The sequence below is a fragment of the Pteropus medius genome, unplaced genomic scaffold (genome assembly GCF_902729225.1).
Source record: "Pteropus medius unplaced genomic scaffold, Ma_sr-lr_union100, whole genome shotgun sequence".
In the NCBI taxonomy this organism is placed as follows: Eukaryota; Metazoa; Chordata; class Mammalia; order Chiroptera; family Pteropodidae; genus Pteropus; species Pteropus medius.
In genome coordinates, this window is record NW_024347791.1 from 5,858,921 (window position 1) to 5,879,547 (window position 20,627).

At 41.0% G+C, this 20,627-nt stretch overlaps 1 long non-coding RNA gene across 4 annotated transcripts in view; it reads left to right on the forward strand.

The window, feature by feature from the left end:
* LOC120614921 (uncharacterized) overlaps positions 1–16,081 on the forward strand; it is a 117,304-nt gene extending 101,223 nt beyond the window's left edge. For 3 of the 4 annotated variants that reach the window (XR_005656136.1, XR_005656135.1, XR_005656134.1), the window contains one exon: positions 2,351–3,104. This is a non-coding gene — a long non-coding RNA (uncharacterized LOC120614921). Of the gene's footprint in view, positions 1–2,350; positions 3,105–6,984; positions 7,073–14,943; positions 15,170–15,503 lie in introns of those variants that run through there. The other variant, XR_005656137.1, reaches the window with a different exon arrangement.
* Positions 16,082–20,627: the final 4,546 nt, after the last annotated feature.

Consider the following 20,627-nt stretch of genomic DNA (forward strand, 5'->3'; position numbering starts at 1 on the left):
TTTCTTTCTTTTTTGTTGTTTTATTTTAATTTTTTATTATTTTATTTATTTACTTTTTTTTTTTTTATGGTGACATTGGTTAACGAAGAAGACCTAACTTTCGATGCTGGCTGTGGCTTACTGTCTGTGTGACCTTGGGCTAATCCTATAACCTCTCCAAGCCTCAGTTTTCTTATCTGTAAAATGGGGATAATAAAAGTAGTAGTAGCAGTAACAGTACTACTAATAAGTACATAACACTTATTGAGCACCTACTACCTGCTAGGGATGCTCTAAGCACATTCCAGGTACTATTTTATCGAGATTCCATGGAAGGACAGTCTTACAGAATGGATTCTAATGTTGTCCTCATTTTAAAGAAGACAAGACTTATCTCAGAGGGTTGAATTGAAAGGATTCAATGAATTAAAATTTATAATTACTGGCATATAGTAAGGTACACATTAAAAGAATTCATCTCCCTTCCTTTCTTTTTACCCTGCCCCCGCCCCACTCCCTATACTGAGAGCTAGCCTCACCCAGATTCTTCCACTCTTCTTGTAAAAACTTTGAGCCCCTCCAAAGGCTGCAAACACTCGATTGGGAATTGCCTGATGTTTTAGAGACTTGGTTTGCTTCCTGGTGTCCAGCTCAGGGCTGAGCACATGGTGGGAGCTGGAACAGTACATCTAGGCTCAACTTTTGGTGGAGCGTACGTGGCCTCTGAAGCTCTTTCTCAGATGTTCCTGTTTTTGGCCCCTTGGATTGACCCGTAAAACCCAAGGGCTCTTCTAAATGATGAAGGCAGTGATCAGATTTGTTTTTCCTCCTGAGCTCAGCAAATGGCTTTTCAGTGTGTCTGTACCAGGTGGCTTAAATGTCCAAAACCATGTGGCTATTACTGAGACTACTGAAGCCAGATCGAAGTTGGCTGGTGTTCCAGTTGCAAACATTGCTCTCCCCTGGGAGTCAAGCTCAGGAATGCATGCCATCTGAGCAATGCTTGGTTCCAGCAACTTGATTCGCAATTTCTTTGGACTCAACAGTAGCAGAGCCCTGCCTTGGAAGTCACACTGGACTCTGGATTGGAGCACATGTAATGGGCTGGTGAGCCTTCTGAGTGCTGAAGAATGTTGGCTGCTTACAAGCGCCTCGGCATTCACTAGTCTCTTCTGAGCGAGTCCCCTCTGAAGCCCCACCAGCATGGTCCTCTGGAGCCCCACCGGCACAGTCCTCTGTAAACAGCAGGGCAGGCTTTATCCTCTCAGATTGGGTTACACTTTGAGCATCCATCTCCTCAGAGTTCTGGGTAAAATCCTTTCAACCTGAATTCTTACCAGTTGACAAGCCACACACTGTCATCCCTGATGGATAGGATGGTGGCAGAAAAGTTACCACCTCGTTAAGGACACAGGTTAACTGAGGGTGATTGATTTTCCATAGCTCTGAGAAAGCCTACAAATCCTTTGTATAAACACTAGTTTGACAGTGAAAACCGTTTTCCCTTCTTCTGTTGAGGGCAGCAGACAGAGTAAATATTGACAAATGAACAGGTTTACTTTCCTAAGGGGCAGGGGCAGGTAAATGGTGCAGGGGAGACAAGCTCTGGTTGAGTCATCATCAACACAGAGAAAGCCATTCTCTCTGGGTATCATTTTTGATGTGGTCCGTGGTGAGACCAGGGTTTTATGAGGCTGAGGTGGTTAAATTGGAACTTTGTAAGGCAGCAAAATCGTCTGGGTCTTGACCCCACCCCCTCCACCCCCACCAGCGTGGGGATTCTGATGCGGAAGGCACTGGCATTCATCGTATGTTTACAAAGCTCCCCAGTGGCTTTGATGTCTGCAAGGCAGTGAGCCTCTATTAAGAGAAAAATGTTTGAGCTTAGCATGACCTTTGATTCCCAGCCATCTCCAAGTATTCTGTCTGGTCACGACTGCATGGGGACAGTGTAGATAATGCAAAGACATTACCTTAGCCTATAGTTTTCAAAATGTGCAATCTGGATATTGCTAATGAAGAAAGCCTCATCAGTTACAAAGGCCAATGCTCAAGTTGATTTCCAAAGACCCTCAGAACAAACGCCGAATCCTGCCAGTCCCCACCTGACCCATTCACCCTTCTAATGATCCTGTCCTGCTTCACTCTTCCTTGCTCACTGCACCTTAGGCTCACTTCCCTGACAGCTCCTTCTCCTCAGGCCCCTTCCCATACGCTGTTCCCTCTGCCTGAGGGACGCTCTTTATCCTGACCCTCCGTGAGGCCTTCTGTCACCCCACCCCTGAAGGTGCACCCTGTTATTCTCTCTCCTCACACTCTGTTTCCTTCTTTATGAACATAGTTGGGTTTTGTTTATTGTCTTCCTCGTCAGATTGTAAGTTCCATGAGGAGAGGGGCAAGGTTTACTTCCACCACTGCTGTATCCTCGGAGCCCAGCAAAATTTCCAGTACATGATACGAGCTCGGCAAGGGTTTATCCGGTGACTGACTGAATCCACGCAGAGCTGCATGAACTCAACGTCCACCCTCAGAGGAGCCCTAGCGACCACCACTGGACGTTTCAAGAGTGGAAGCTACTTTTCTAAGAAAGACACATTTAGGGGCCTGAGGAATGATCTGCCTTCCTTGCTTAGTAAATGGTCCACAAAGTCTCCTGGCATTGCTTTTTGTTGTTCAGTCAACTCTCTCCTACTTCACACCAGGCTTCCACTGACCTCCCCTCACTCATGCAATGCTCTTGCTTCCTTTCTTCCTTTCACAGGCTGTTGGGAGAACCTCCCTCAATGCTTTCCCTTTTCTCCTCATCAAACACATCTTCATTTGTGCCCATTTCTTTTTTATCCTACAGTCTTTCAGAGGGAGAGATGTCTTGTGTTCAGGCGGGGCACTAGTCTGGACAGAGGGCTTTGCATCCTGGAAGAAGCTAGAAACCAAAGGGCAGGCTCTCATATTTCCAGCTGCCTTTAGCAGGCTCTGTCTTCTGAACTGGCCTGTGCAGGAGACTAGGGGCCCATTCCAGGCAGAGGCCGATGTCGACCATCTCTTCTCACTAAATCCCTCCTCCTCAAACCCTCACCATTAAATCTCACAGAATAAAGATGAAATCAGATTCACTTTCAAAGTCAGATTTCCGTATCTCTTCTCAACCCAACACACATGCACGTTCTGCTGAACAACAACAACGACAAAAATTAATGGGGAAAAAAGAGAGTTCATTCTATTGTTAGACTGAAAATTTTTAAATATGAACTAAATTGAATGAACACTTTATGGAAGCAGTTTTTTAATTGCCAAATTGGGTTAGTACAGTAGCACAGGATGGCAGGAAAGACAAAGAATTTGGAATCAAACTTGATGATTTTTTTTTTTTTTTTGGCGATTAGATAATATTTTCTAAGAGAAAGTTTCTGGTACAAAGTAAGAACACAGAATAATATTAGGTAACATTTATTTAGTTCTTACTATGTGCCAGAAAGATTTCTAAATGTTTTGCCTTTATTAACTCTTTTAATTCTCACAACAGCCCCATGGATGTTATTCCTACTTTAATGATGTGAAAATTGAGGCCCAGAGAGGTAGAGGAACATGCCAGCAAGTGGGGAATCAAGACAGTGCACAGAGGCTGGACTATAACTGCCATCTTACACTGCCTCTGTGTTGGTGAAGATTGTGATCCTTATGCTTCATTAGTCAGGGTTCTTTTCCCATGTTCAAATGAGGGAAAAGATGAAAGTACTATCACTTTAAATCCTTTGGCAAGAAACTGGCATATGAAAGAAGAAAGTTCTGTCCCAGGATTGCAGAAATAAGTCAAGCAAGTAATGTTTTCCAAAATATCTTGCCATAAGGCAAGTAGAGAATGTTGAATTACAAGGGCTGTCTTTTGCCATGTAAGTTATCATTTCTTCTCTGCCAATGCAAAAATCCCCTCTGTTGAAATCTGGCCTGTGATGGGAGCTCCTACCTGTGGGGGTCAGCCCAAAACACGTGTGTTTCCTTGTCCTTCTGACATGTGATTGCCGCTGGTAGCTGGTGCCCTCTGCACTCATGGACCTCACCTGGAAGGTGCCTTTCTCATCAGGAGATGGTTAGAAGTTCCGACTTACATGAGTCAGCATTTCTAAGCATTCAGAGCTCTAGATATTTTCGTTTATGCTTGCTTCACTAGGTATTTGCTGCAAGTGTCTACATCCAGGAATAGCATTTTGATGTGGCCAACAGAGTTGGCCTCAGATTAGTGTTTTCTGTCTTAGCATAGTGTTTCTGTTGCTCCGTGCTAACTGTGGCAATGTGGAGGGTTTTAACATCCAGATGACAGCTTGGACGAGGAACTTCTGCCTCTCCTTCCTGCTTCCACCGACACCTTTGACATCATCCCCGATCTGTTGTAACTCTAAACTAAGTCCTTTTGACTCCAAAGATTGGGACTCAATTATTTTTTTTTACTTCTCCGTTCATCTATTAATCTATCCACTCATTCATCCATCATTCATTTATTCATCCATTTATCAATTCTTTATCATCCATCCATCCATCCATCACCCATTCATTCACCACATCCATCATTCATTCATCCATCCATCCATCCTCCATCTATCATCCATTTACCTATTGTTCCATTAGTCTATCCATCATCTATCTATCCATTTATCATCTGTTCGCCCATTCCATCCATCCATCCATCCATCCATCCATCCATCTATCCATCTATCCATCTATCCATCTACCCACCCACCAATCATAAACTCCCATTGAGCACCTATTGTGTTCCAATCCAATTTTAAGTGCTGGAAATCAGCAGTGAATCCAGCATTCAGCTCAGGGCTTCAAGGAGTCATCATGTCACATCTACCATCTTTTAGATCATACTTGCATATATGTTATCTCCATGCTTCCCACACTTCACTGACATCTACACAAATTTTGCCACATTTGCATATAACTTGTACTATAATTTGCTTAATATTTTTCTTTAAATAACCTAACCTATCAATTTAAATAATATAAATAAATAAATTAGATTTAAAATAAATGTTTTAAAATTATGCATGTGATATAAGTTGTATGTTTTCATAAAGAATTAAAATAAATATCTATAATGTATACCTGTGCCTTACCTAAAACCACCCCAGCTACCACTAATGATAACTACACAACATTGAAGAACTCACTCAATTCATGTTTATCTTAAAAAGTCACTCTGAAATAATTATGATCTCAATTTCCGGATGTACATTTTCAAATGAGGTAATTCTTCTAAAGAGAAACTATTGGTAAGAGTTGGAACGAAGACTGAAACTCAGATCTCCTGGCTCCAGAGTTCAGCAATCCAGAAGTTGAGACCCATTAGAAGATTGCGAAGTTAATTGTTTCAGAGGCCATCAATAGTAAAAGAAATTAAAGTATAACAGAGTGTAGACTATCTTAGAGTACATCACACTCAGTGAGGGTAAGCTTGGTTTTGCGAAGCGGGCTCAGGATACCAAACGTGTATCTTACTGTGGGGGTTATGTTCTGATGTTTTTGAAAGCCACTACTCCGCTTTGCCATGCTATTTGAAAATAGGCCTGCCTTGTTGGTACTGCTAGACTAGTTGCATTGCAAAACTCCAGGGGTTGACATTTATATCATCATCAAATCTATCCCACTGCCTGTTTTTCTAAAGAAAGTTGTATTGGAACACAGTCATGCCTATTTGCTTATGTACTGTCTATAATTGCTTTTGTGCTACAAATACGGTTGCCAGATTTAGCAAATAAAAATACATGGTGTCCTGTATTTTATCTGACCACCCTAACTATAATGGAAAAGGTAAATAGTTGTGACAAAAACCATATGGCTCGTGAGGCCAAAAATATTTATTATTTGGCCCTTTGCAGAAAAAGTCTGTGCATCCCCGATCTGTATGAATGGCACCCTTTGAAACAGTGTACAGACTGTACAGCTGCACGTGGTGGTACTTTGGCCGCCAGTGGCCTCTTGGAAGTTGCAATTTCCTTTCAACTTCTTATTCTTCCATCGCATTTCAGTGTTTGCTTCTCTTCATGGCTCTGAACCAAGGTCGTGTAAACAGAGAGAGCTGAGTTTTCCCTCCTAGGAGCTTTCCTGCTAATTTCTCCCAGTACGGCCCTTTATCCCTGCTCCTGGCTGCCCCTATCACCACTACCACTCTTCCCAAGCCTCTGGCCCCCTAAGACATATGAATGGAGGCCTTTGGACCCTTTTGACAATAAACCCTGAGTGACGCCCTTAAACAGATGAATGGAGTTTGAGAATAATGTGAAAAACTGTGAAATTCTCCCAGTGTGAGGGGCCCAGCCCAGTTTTGGACAGTGAATCATGGTCTTAGCCAAGATGTTCTCATTAAAATATCTGTTGACCTCCTTGGAGGAGTGAAAGCTGTTGCCTGCAAAAATAGGCAGCTTCTCAGCCTCCTCCTCCTCTGTGGCCTGTCTCACTCCATGGTGGTCTTACTCTGTACATCTCCTCTATTCCTTTGTCCACCTTCCCTTGAGCCCTATCCCAATTACTGGGGACATGATCCTCGTCTGAGGCTTACCCATGTACGAGGCCTAGAATGATAGAATGATAGCTCAGCTCCTCGCCATTTCAATTTCCTTCTTATTTATTTTACTATATATTTTTGAATTCAGACCATGCCAGGAATGATGCATGTGATTCTGGGGCCCAATGTCAAGGTGGATACCAGCAGCTAGAATGGTCCAGAAGAAAGCCAGAGTGTGGCCAAGTGCCTGGGCACTGTTTTTTTTAGGCATGTTTGAGTGAATCAAGGTTTATAGAATGTTAATCTTGGATGGAATCTCTATTTATCATCACTTACAGGTCCTTCATATTATACCTGAGACTAGGGAATGTGAAAAAAGACCAAAGTCTTAGTGAAAAAAGTGGCTTCATGGTGCACTGAGAACTTGCATGTGATGGTAATTAGTCTTCCTATGTCTTCCTGGGTTGAAACCCATAAGTTTTTTTATCTTCCTTTTCTAGCTTTATCACTGTTGTTGTCTTTGATGACATCATCATCTTGAACATGATGTGCTCTTCATAGAGTGCTCACTGGGGATCGGCCACTAGGGTAAGCACTTTACATAGATTACCTTATTTAAAGATCACAACAACCTTCTGAGGTGGAAACTGAGGCATTGATAGTCGAATCACAAAGCTAGTAATATCAGACTAGTTCTTGACTACAAATCTGTTTGATGTTTTTTCCCCTTGTCCACTGCTAGTTCTCTTGAGCCTAAAGTATATCTGGAACATAGTGGGTACTCAATATATATTTAGGGAGTGAACAAATGTTTGACACCAAAGTTGGTGCTCTTGACCATTTTGCTGGTGGATCTCAAACTCGGCTCATTATTAGAATTGTTTCCAGATCTTTTCAGAATGCAAATGCTGCAGGCCCCCCTGGAGATTCTGAGGTGAGGCCCAGGAATCTGATTTTTAATACGCTTCCCACTGGATTCTGAAGCAGCCAGCTCAGCCCCAGGCTGCAGAAAAATTTGGCATCCACTGCTGCCACGCTTTACTGCCTTATGAAAAATCTGCAGTCTTTTTTAATACTTCTGCAGAACAGATAAAACCACAATTTATGTTACACAATTCATGTGGCTGAACTCATGTCCTTCTGACAGACCTTTCACATTTCAGAATATTACAAATCGCTTTTTCTGGGATCTCAGAACATAACATTGGATCTTGGGAGGCAACTGGACTTTCCTGATGTCCTCCCCAAACATCACATAGCTATTTCTTGTTCTCTGTCCAATTATCTTTCCGCTAGAGAAATCAGCCTCCCTTGTTTATTCTAGAGGAGAGAAGACAGAGGGGATAATCTAAGTGCTTTTAAATATCAGGAAGGGGAACTAGAGTTATCCGAGTTACTCCTGGGATAAACCTAAGATCGAGGCAGTCTTAAGGCTCGTTTCTCCAGGAGAGTTCCTGTTTACCCCATTGCCCTGTTGAAATTATTAATAGTCCCCCTAGTTAGTCTCAAACACGAACCTGGATTTGGACAATGAATAATAGGTCCATTCTATCTAAGACTAGAAAGAACAAAACTACATGGAGATGTTTCTGTCCATTACAAGAAAGGAATCTTCCTGAGACATGAAAAAAAAAAAAATCCCCAACCACCTCAAAATATGCAACCAGGCTGCCAAGTTAATAAATTTCCTGTTACTGGAGGTGTTAGGAAAGAAAGGACATGGCTCTTTGTTGAAGATGATAGACAGTAAATCAAACAGCCATGGACGACCTTGGGGACTCCTTCAGACTAAATGTCCCAAATTCCCAGGAAAGCAGAATCTGTGGTGCCTGAGCTGTTGTAGGAGTGTGTGTCATGCCCACACCCACACCCACATGAAGAGAAGCTGGGAATAGCAGAGCCTGTCTCTTAGTCTCCTGAGTGGAAGGATATGGCGTAGTTAGCAAGCACAAGATGTTTTCCCAGTACTGTAGAATTGGAGAAGGCTCGTGTAGCTGGCTCTTAACATCTCTCTCAACAGCTTCTGCTGAGCAGGCTGGGCGAATCCTCAGCAGGCCTTCCTTTCTTGCTCCCATCTGTCTTTGTGAAAAATGCATAAAGTCTAGCCATCCTCTCCTCCCTACCCCTTCCAGCCCCAGGTCACCGGGCAAATGTCCATTCGCTCTTTGGTAAAATCTGACCCCTGCTCACACTGAGTATCTCAGAGCTGTGCAAAGTGTTAGGGAGTTTCCCAGCATTCTTCAGGGGAGTTATCACTTTCAGCACCACCCATTTCCTATTCCCTTACATAGTTAGAAACTAAGGCACTGGCCTCTGTGAATTTCCCCAAGATCACACAGTGCATTGGCCACAGGGCCAGAGATCCAAATTCAAGATTTCCTACAAAAAGCTTACTTCAGTATCACCCTTCTTTCCTAGTAGATCCAGAGGAGCAAACTGCAAATTTTCAGGCTGGAACGCTTTTGTTGTTGTTAAAAGTCAGTTTTTCTTGCTATAATTAGATTAAGAGGAAAACGAAGAACTCACTGGTAGCAGGAAGAAGCAAGAGTCCTCTTGAGTCTGGCATTTGATGAGACAGATATTCAGTTGATGTGCATTTCCATTGTTTTTTTTTTTTTTTTTTTTTTGGTAGCAGAACCTGTAGCAGAGACTTAAGAATGCGCATGCCTGAAGCCAGGTTACCTTATGTTCCATAATTACATTGCTTGCAGGCCTGTTGTTGCCATAGTAGTTGGCTGTGCCCCAGGCAAATGGGGTGCTGGTCTGGTCCCACAAACTTTACCTCAGTCTTTATTACAAGGAGAGTACACCCATTTTTGTTCTCAGCGTGTCTCTTGTCCAAGATTCCTAGTTTGGTTGACAACATCCTGCTCAATATAACTTTGTTATCATAGCCTGAGATATAATGACTGATTTTGGCCAAGGAACCTGGTGGCTAGCACTGAAGGGACAAGTAGTTAATTTGTTCGTGACATCAAAACAATGTTGGAAATGAAGGAGCTGAAGGCAAGTGCTGGGTAGAGACACGTTCTCCCCACAGTTACTTTTGCCCCACACTCGCACCCCAGAAATGCTCACTTCTGGCCCCTAATGTTAGGTGATATCGCCCCACTTCCTGTGACAGCTCTGGCTGGGAGCATGTGGCTGGGGGCTCAGTGGTGGGCTTCCTGGGCCCTTCCTCCTCACGGTCCCCTTCATGGGCCCTTCTCCCTCCTCAGGCTGGGATACTTTTTGTTGTTGCAGAATTGAAGCTTCTGGTCCCCTTGGCTGCACCAAGTTGGGAAAAAATGTGAAACAGATAGTGTCGAAGAGCCAGCTTCAGTTTGTGGATCAGAGTCGAAATGATGATCCGATTATGTCCGTTAATCACATTTGCTATCTGGAGATTACTTTGTTACTCTCACTCCACAGAGAGTGAAATTTGAATGGCAAAAAAGGTAATATGCCAAAGACTTGAAGTTTTATCATGGGGCGAAATTATTGAATCTAACATTTCCCCTAGGGTAGGAAAGTCTTTTTCTTAACAGAAGTATATTATTTTCCCACACAATAGATGACATTTTGTATTTTCAATATTTTATTATTTCCTAGTTAAAAAAGTATTATATACTCATTTAGAAAATTGGAAAACACAAAACATTATAAAGAAGTGGGAAAAAAATGCATATAATCCTACACTCCAGAGTCAACCATTGTTAACAATTTTACAAATAAACTTTGTCTGTTTAATATATTTTTATTTATATGTTTTGCTCCTAATAAATAAATATAAGTGTTGATTTATATGCTACCTTTCTCCTAAACGATGCAAGGAACTTAGAATTTTTAATTCTTTTTACCCCTTCTTAACATACAAGCTAGTGTTGTTGTGTATTTTAATTATCTCTAAACATATATTTTGTCATTATTTTTTCTTTATATTCATTTAGTAATGAATATAAATATTCACTTAGATTTACTCACATTTTTACTACTTTTGTGGCTCTTCGTTTTCTCTGCATCTTCAACTTTCCTTGTGGGACCATTTTCCTGTCAGAATAATGTACTTTAGAATATTTTTAGTAGTATAGGTCTATTGGTCCAAATTCTCTCAGTTTAAGTGGGAAAATGGCTCTATGGATTATCTTGCAATATAGAGAATTCTTGGCTGACCATTATTTTCTTCTAGTTCCAGTTGAGCTTGTTGCTAGTAAGAAGTTAGCTATTTGTCCAACCATTTATTCTTGGGAGGTGGTTTTCTCCAGTTTTTCTGACATTTCATTATAATGTGTCTAGATTCATTTTTTAAAATTGGATTTTTTGAGTTTGATGTTTTTGAATCTGTATTTAATATCTCATCACTTTGGAAAATTCTCAGTCATCAGTTCTTCAAATATTGCCTCTGTCTTATTCCATTCTTCCTCGCCTTGTGAGGCTTCGATTAAAATATGTTTGACTGTCTCTGTCTCATATTATATTTTTCATTGTTTTTTTCCATGTGATTCATTTTGCACTGTAACTCTTACCACTGTTCTCATTCTCATGCCTGCCTTACCTACTTTGCTTGTGGCATGTATGCCTTCCAAGAGGTAAGTGTCATGCCAGTCCCTCGGGTACCCTTTGCTCAGTTGTTTCATAAGAGTTTCGGACTGCGATTGGATGTAAAAAAAAAAAAAAAAGGTTCTAATTCGAAGGCAGGGGAAGGAGAGGAACATGAAGACAATGGCCAGGTATCTCTTAAAAGCATCCAGCAGGAGCAAGAATCTCTGCTCATTTTCTGATTAGAATGATTATGGATGACAGGTAGATTTGGGCTTATATGACAGTTAATTAATTGATCGTGGCAACTGAATCACTGTCGACAAGGACTCAGAGTGCAGATCGAAGCTAATGTATCAGAAGGAATGCTCTGATACATTAGTGATACCTGCCATGTGTTTGGGAGGGAGATGTAATGACACTCAGATCGTATGTTTGCCATCTCTGACTCTTACCTTACACACCTTAACCAAGAATACAAAATTGTGGGATAGAAAAATGGTTTTCATACACACTTCAAGGTAGACATGGTGTTTATGACACTCTAATTTGTTATTGATGTTTTGATCTTATGGTTAATGAAAATTCTGCCCATTGGTGATGGTATGGACTTTGATCTTTTTTTTTCTTTACCTTTTTATGCATCTTAGTGGGAAGCTATGTGAGGCTACATCAAGCTCTTCTCACTAGACCCCATCTTACATCAGAGCTCCCCTGAGTTACTGACAGGTATAAGCACTGAGCTTTTAGAGATCATCAGTGTTTTAAACTTGGCACTTCCACATAATATCTACATAATTTTTGTAGTAGCTGGCCTCTACCTAGATCTCTAGCCTCATCTCCCAGTGCTCACTCACATAGAAACAGCAGAGACAGACATTAAATGATCACAGATACTGGGATAAAAGTTCATTTATAAAAGGAGAAAGTTCATTTATAAAAAACATACGAGGGATTAATATCAAGAATATACAAGAACGTATGTCTTAGAAATGAACAAGAAAAGATCAGGAGCCCCAAATTAAAAAAAAAGGGAGGGCAATGAATACGAATAGAAAACAGAAGAGGAAATCAAAAAGATGAGTAATAATACAAAGAGATGCTCGGGTTTACTAGATATCAGATCATGCAAATTAAAACAAGAGTAATACCTATTTTATACCAATCTCATGGGCAAGACCATTGGCTAGATGATGCCAAACATGGAAAGTATAATGAACCGAGGAGTATGGCAGAGGGCAGGACAAGGTGAGAATGGAGGAGAGGAGAGAGGGAAGAGGAGGAGAGGGAGGCTCTGGATGGTTCTGGTCAGCATGAAACCGGCTGGAATGCAAGCAGCAAAGGGGAGCATGGTTCAATACAAAGTTAGAGGGATACCGAAGGGTCAAATCATACAGGCCCTCTCGGCTATGCTGAGTAATTTTGGTTTTATTCTAAGTGCAATGGCAAGATATTGAAACACTTTCATCAGGAAGGAGAGATTTTTAGGTTTGCAGTTTGAAAAGCCACTCTGACTGCAGATCACAAATAGGGACAAAGTATGTCTGGGAAAGCTGGCGGGATGCCATTGCAGTCCTCCAGGTGACAGGCACAGGTAGCTTAGAATTTGATGGTGGTGGTAAATTTAGAGAGAACTGAATGGGCTCAAGAGATCATTGGGAAGTAAAATGGATAGGAGATAATGGAGAGGGATGTGGCACATTATAGATGCTTAATAAATAAGTGGCAAGTGAATGAAGGAGGATTATTATGTGTCTGTCTGCCTGTTCTCTGAGATAGAAAACAGTGGGGAAAAGAGCAAGTTTAAAAGAGAAATTTGTAAATTGAATTCTGGACAGTTGAGTGAGATGACAAAATGTATAACGGGTAAGTGGCACTTCAAATACTTCATGAATGTGACACTGTGGGGGATGTCACAGAGAAGATTACCACATCAGCAAAGTAGCAGGTCTGAATGAGCTTTGTAGTCCCTTTCAACTGGTGGAGTCTTATGATTCTAAGCAGAATGCCTTTAAGATTTCTCCTTTTCTTTGGTATCTTTTGGGCATACTTATAAACTAGCTAGTACACATCAAAAGCCAGCAATCCAAGAGAGATCTCGAAACATCATTTGAGATCAGTGGCAGCATGTAGTACTCAGAGTGCATGCCCCCTCCAACCTCCTTCCAAAAATGTGTCCTTGAGAATAGAAAATGACACCCTCCTTATGCCCGATGTTCCCAGACAGCAGTCACATCTTTTCTCTCAATTGATTGTCACCATAGCCCAGGGGAGTTAGATGTGACCTTCATGTCCATTTTAAAACAAGAAAACCAAGGCTCAGAAAGGTGAGATGTCTCATTTACAAACCTCTGTCAGACTCTGAGAAACTTCAGAAATGCTCTTGAACATACCAGGAAAAAGAAGCCACCAAAGACAACACATGATTGAGGTAGAAAGCAGAGTCAATAAAGGCAGGGGGTTTTCTAATTCTTACTGGCCTTTTGTCAGCTTGCGCAGACTATATGATGTTAGATATAATTTTCTGTAGGAAAGAGGAGGTTAGCAACAATTCTAGTGAATAGGAACCTTGCTCCATTAAAACTTACAAAAGCCTAGAATGTCTTCTTTGAGGCAATGGTTCCCCTAAGAAGCAGGCTGGGTAAATGTCCATGGTGCTATCACATGAGATAAATTTTTTGGGCCTGGCTCCTTTGGCAGAACAGTAAAATTCACCATGTCACTCTCTGTCTAAAGTCCTTCAATAGCACTCTGCCTTCCACAGCAGTAAAGTGTGGTCTCTGGACTAGTAATATTGATACCTCCTGGGAACTTGTTAAAAAACAAAAACTCTCAGACTTCTCTCCAGACCTTTGAATCAGAAATCTGTGCTCTTCTGGAAATTGTGATACATGTTAGATTTGGGAACCATTGCTCTAAGGAATGAAGTGGAAGTTCACAAATATTCTATATAAGGGCCACCAAGACTTGACCTCCAGTGGTGTCCTTCTCTTCATCTTCTTGATGCATGCTACATTTTCTGGCGATACCAAACTGCTTGAAGTTCTATTCATGTATCATGTCATTTTTGCATCTCTGTGCCATAGCTCATGTAGTTCTAGAATGATCATTCCCTTTCTAGAATGATGTTTTCAATTTTTTTTTTAATGAGTCTGACTAATTCTTGATGATCTAGCTCTGATATCTTTTCCTCCCAAGACTTTTTTGGAACCCCAGATCGCTTCAGCCAATCAGGGCCCACTCTTGCACTGAGGGAGTTGACAGCTGGGTGTGGGTGAGATGAATACCCAAATAAAGATTTATTTTTAATGTTAAGAGGAAGGAAAGAATAGCCCAAAGCAGCAAATATCCAGTACTCTAGGTTTACAGATGGCCATACACTCCTGGTTTCTTCTCAAGTCTATATGTACATTTCTCTAGTCACCCTGACTCTTCTGTGTTGTTAATATATCCATTTCTCCATCTTTCCCCTCAACAGAGAGTGAGTTCCCTGAAGGAAGGATCCATGCCTAATTCATCTTTAGGTCCTCAGCTCCCTATATAGACACTGGCATTCAATAAATGTGCATCAGATGCATCAATAAATATATAACTTAATGAGGAATGCTTCCTTCCTGCTTGTTGAAAAAATCTATTTCCTTAGCAGTGGGAATGGAATCCCTGCTAGAGACCAGAAGTCAAACTGTCCCTATAAATTCCTATTCTGATGGATATTTTGTTTTTGTTGTTTTGTGTGTGGTTTTTTTTTTTTTTTTGCATTGTGAAACACCCAGGCATGTGGGCTGCTTCAATTCACGTGTTTGCTCCATCCTTCATCACTCCATTTCCTGGGAAGAAGCGGGAGCCATAGGAGCCCTGTGCTAGCTGCACATGTTTTCCGTTTCATGTTTCAGCCAATAAATGAGAAGTCGCTCTCACAGGCCACTTAACATGTATTACAGACATTTCCTTGGACACATGGTCTCTTCTCCTTCCTCTGGGAACCCAAAGCCTGAATGATCTGCAGACTCAATAGGGATGGAGAGCTGGGCTGTGTGACTTGAAGATGAGCAGTCTGACCTCACATATATCGCATTAGCATAGCACAGGTGGGTCTGGCTCCTGGTGGATAAGGCTAAACATCTGGAGGACCCAACATCTGGATGACCGCACCCACGGACGATGCCGGTATCAGCTGGGGCTGAGGCTTTGGGTCATTTCTTTTCTTTCCACTCCTTTCATTTCGCTTAGAAAAAAATTCAGCTCTCTCTGAACATGAACAAGGAGCAATTTTAGCTGGGATGGAAGGGAGAGTCCTCCAGACTCATCATTACCAGCCAAAGTAATATGAAATTAAAACTCAGGCTTGGCTTTCACTGTAACAAGCAGAAATCTAAGACCATAATACATAAAACACAACCTTTTACAGAAATAAAAATCCATGCAAAGCCACAGAGCTCAGAAATAGCATTTGGTTCTTCTGTGAAACTACCACTTTTTTTTTTTTTTTTATCTCTGCCAGACCAAACCCTAGAGAGAATTGACTGCATTCTTGCTACGGTCCCTCTAAATGGAAAAAGAAGGCAGCAGTAAAATAAGGAAAGTGAGACTGATGTTCTGAAAATGGAAAATACGAAGGTTGAACATTTAGGGGAAAATGCTCTATTTAGAAGGGAAGAACTCAGAGCGAGAACGCTATCAAAATGGTGGGACCCCAGGCTCGCTTGGCAATATGGCTTATCTCAAAAGACGCTTGCTTCCAGACCTCAAAACTGGCCATATTTTGCCCCAGAAATTCTTCACTTCATTCTAAAATAGAACTTGTAAAGAGAAGTTGGAAGTAACTTTTATGTGGTTGTTTTCTAAAACTCTCTTCTCTCCAACAGATAAATACTAAACACTTTGCTCTCAACAGCGAAAGGTTCAAATGTTATTGGATGTTTATGCAAACCTTCCAACTCCCTGTGTTTGTAAAAGTGAGTTGGGAATATCCAAGAACAGTTCGTCTGTCCAGTGGAATTTCAACATTTCCAGTTTTGCTTAACTTTGGAACCAAAGGTTGGAGATGTTACAGCATCAATAAAGCCACAACATGTTGAAGCTCATGTCTCATTAGATAAAAACTATTTTGGAGAGAAAAATTGGATGTCTAGTACTTATAAATCTTGAGGTGGAGCTGGGTTTCAGAAATGTCTAGAAATGGCTCAATGGTTGTTGAACGTATTGATCGACCAGAGCTTATGTTAAAGGTTTGATGAAATAACAAAGGTAAATCACTTAGGACAGCACATAAATAACAGGAATTCAATAGCTACTATTTTTATAATACAATTATTACTTCATTGATTGAAAATACATGTGGTCCCTGAACATTCTCGCTTAACAGATGAGAATTAACTTTCCTATTTTGTAGTATCTTAGTCTCTGGCTCATCTAACATTTCGACCATTCGTCTGGTTGCCGAATTGGTAATAATGATAATACTAATTGTGATTTTTATGATTATTATTATACGTAGGTGTGTGGACATTATGAGGACTAGAGGGTGAAATTAGGCATGGTCCTTCATAAAAGAATTAAAATATTTGAAAAAAATTATCCCCTCTAGTAATCAACGAAATGGAAATTAAAACATAAAATGCTTTTTGCCTACCGACATTTCGAAACTCAAAACCGTAATTTCTAATGTTCTGAAACACAACTAGAAGGAACATAATTTGGCATAATTGATTTTTTGGAAAGCAACACGACAGTATAAATTAAGTGCCATAAACATGTTTCTATTTGTTTATCCACTTTTAAGAATGTATCTGGAAGCTTTAGGAGGCAAATTGAGTGCAGTCAAAGATTTAGGTACAAAATGTCAATTGCTATGTGCATGTGTCAGGATCTTGTCAGGAAACAGCACGCTCGAACTGAATCATTGGAGGACAGTTTAATTAAAAACAGAACGAAACAACAACAACACAGTGACTACTTACAGAGTGTGGGCAGGGTGTGGAGAGAGCACCAGGGATGATGTACGACCTTGGGGCCAGCCCCAGGGAGGCACTAGTGCCCACTCAAGGCCTGAAAGGGCAGACAGATAGTGGTTTCCAGAACCTGGAGAGAGAAACTGTTTGGAGAGGGCTTCTGTGTGGCCGGCATGGGACAAATGGGCCACCCTCACCTTCCTCCCAGCTTCTGAGAGCCGGCACCTCCCGCTCTGAGTCCAGGCAAAGCCAGAGGCAAGGGAGCCCTTTGACAAAATCCATCTGGGCTCATGGGGAAACAGTGGCTCTGCAGAGACAAATGAAACATATCCAGCACACTTTGCTATTTTTAAGAGCAAGAATAAAAATGGAAGATAATACAAGTGTCCAACAATTGGGAAATGAGTCAGCAAAGTGTGGTACATTTTGTAGTGGGATGTTGTACAGCCATTTAAAATTGTGCTTTTGAAGAAACAATAACATAAGAAAATGTTTTCAGTATAAAGCCAACTGAAGAAAAGTAGGGTAGAAAATTATATACAACTCCAATTATGACAAAAAAAAAAAAAAGAGAAGGCACACATGACCCATGGAAAAAAGGCTAGAGGAAACATGCCCACACTTAAATTATGGCTATTTTTGACTTGAGGAATTACAGATTTTCTTCTTCTTTTTGTAGTTATCTAAATTTTCCAAATTTTACATGAGTATACATTACTTATAACCAGAAATACGTTATTTAAAATAACTTGTCTTTTGCCTTCTCTCACTTATAATCTAGTCAGAGAGAAAGGTTACTTGCTAGCTAACTATAGCAAATGGGATGGAAGAACAAAGGAATAGCTCATTGATTTCAACCAGCTGGCAGAATTAGAGACACTTCCTAGAATAGATGGCATTTAAACTGGGCTTTGAGAGATGAGAAATATTTTGATAGGCTGAGAAATGACAGAGAGGACAATGAGAACCAAAGATTTAGAGCTCAGGATGGTGTGAAATGTCCAGGGACAACAGTAGATGGATGATTCTAGAGCAATACATTGGCAGAATCAGAAGAACTTTTACAACATACAGATTTCTGTGTCCCTCTCTGGATCTACTGAATTGGCATCTCTTCTGGAGAGCCCAAGACAAATATTTTGAAAATGCTTCCGGGTGATTCTAAGGCATCACCAAAGTTGAGAAGCACAGGTGGGCAAAGTGTATTAGGAGAGTAGGGGAAGCCCTTGATGGACTGGCTGTCCAGGAATCTCTGTCTCCTTCCCCTGAGGAGATAAGGATCCAGCAACCACCTTATAAAATGTGACCCTGCCCATGGCTACAGCCGACTGGGCTGGGGTGGGCCTGAATCTCTGGTGCTAAGATACGGCTGTAGGCTTTGTGATGGGAACTTCTGCCTGCTCTGTGACCTGAGGTAATAAAGGCAAAAGAAGCACAGAGATGGAAGAAATGAAGCTGGTGTAAGAAGAAGAGAAGGGATGGGAAACTGAGAGGACCCTGCCACTTTCCAATCTCTGGTTCCAGTACTTTCTGAGGCCCCAGTGGGTCCACAGCCTTGAGTTTATAAGATCTATTTTATCCTTATAATAGAGCAAAGTTTTTAATGTAGGCCTGGCTGGAACTAGTTTCAATTATCTGCAGAGATAAGCAGGGCAACCTGTAACTTCAGACACAGCAATGTTGCACGTTGCCAAGTCCTGGAGTCTAGAGCGTGAAGCTCTGCTACCACCTAACTAGCGAGTGCAGTCTCAGAACAATAGGTTTTGTGGAATTGGTGGACATTGCAGCACAGAAAACCAAGTGCATATGTAATGATCTATCCTTGGCCAGGTAAATTAGAACATCTCTGGATAAACAAAGTTAAACTGGTTTCTCAACACGTTGTTCACCTTAAACTTACACCAGGTTTCATGTCAATTACATCTCAATAAAGCTGGGGAAAAGAAACTTGCAAGCTTCAATGATAAGCACATTATCAAAAAAATAAAAACAAAAACAAAAAAAACACCTGGTCTCTTTACTAGAAAAACATCTTAGAATCGTTAAAGTCTCTTGTGCATTGTGAATCTCCTATAGGGATTATAGGATGCAGTGTTCTCCAAATTTATTTGACTGGGGTACCCTTTGGCTGTATTTTTTTTTTTTCCTTCCAAAAACATGTTTCAGAGCTGGTCTCGGTCCATAAGCGCTAACTCATTCATTCATCTATTTCTTCATTCAGTTAACATTTATTGGAAGAGCAAACATAAGAACTATTTCTCAAAATGACATGTTATTTTATCAAGAGGACACACTAGCCTCCTGGGAATTATATATTTGTGTCCTTGTGCACGTATGTGTGCATGTATATATTTGTGCCCATGTGCATGTGTGTGTGCATGTATATATTTGTGCCCATGTGCACGTATGTGTGCGTGTATATATTTGTGCCCATGTGCATGTATGTGTGCGTGTATATATTTGTGCCCATGTGCACATATGTGTGTTTGCATATACTTGGGGGTATACATTAAGAGAGAAATAAAGAAAGAGAGAGAGCAAGACAGAAAGAGGGACCGGTCCTTCGCTTTGATGCTCAAGAACATGGCTTCCAGATGCCTATTAGCGAAGATATCATCTCAGCCTCCAAATAGAATTACAGAATGTCAAGTGGACTCAGGCTAGTTGCTCTGATTAATTTTGACTTCAATTAAAAAGAACTTCTGAATTGTTTATCCTTCAGTCCATCAAATGAAATATTCTGCCACAGCAGACTGTGCTTATGCTCAAACCAGTCTTTAATTTGTGAAAGTAACTAGACTTTCTTTGTAATCTTTTTCAATTTTTTTTTTTTCTTAAAAGGCCTTGATTGAAAGCATTTTCTCATATGATAATATGGGAAAGTTTCCCAATGATAATAATGCTTTTGTCAGGGAAAGAAGATGAAATTAATATTTGTTGAGCATTCCTTTGAGTATTACAAATATTTAATCTTATTTGATTCTTCTAGGAACTTTGTAAGGCAGGCAATTCATTTTTCCTTTTTTACGGAAAAGAAAGTTCTGTGAAAGTAAGGTCCCCAGGTCTTCTTCATCATTTGGTACCTGACTTGTAGCTGGCCTCTGTCACATATTTATTGAATGAATGAATGAATAATAAAGAAACCAAGCTTCAACGATTGGGCTCAGGACAATCTTGCTTGTCAGGGTCTAAAAACCACATTTAAACGGAGGTCTTTCTGATTCCAAAGCCTGTCTGGTTTCCTCCTGATGATTTTAGAACTGAACAGAATGCTTTTATGTACACCTTTTGGTTTAATTCTGCAACCCTTTGAGTTGGGGAGGCCACACGATACTGTTCTCATTTCCTAAATGAAGACACTGAGGCTCAGAAGAATCAAGAAACATGTTCAAAATCACCCAGATAGTAGGGGGCGGATTTAGCACCCCATCCCAGGTCTTCCGACTCCAATCCCAGTGCTCTTCCAGCTATTTCGGACGTATCTTGAAAGCAGCTGGAGACTTTTCTTGAAGTGAGTGGTACCCAAGCTGATGTTCAAATGGCAGCTGCTTCACCACCCTCTCTTTAGATTCTGGTTGTCAGTCTCCACCATAAACACAAATGCACAGGCTTCTCTGGAATCTTCTCTCCACATTTGCTGCCCTGATGAGGGGTCTGGGGTCTTCTTTGCCTGG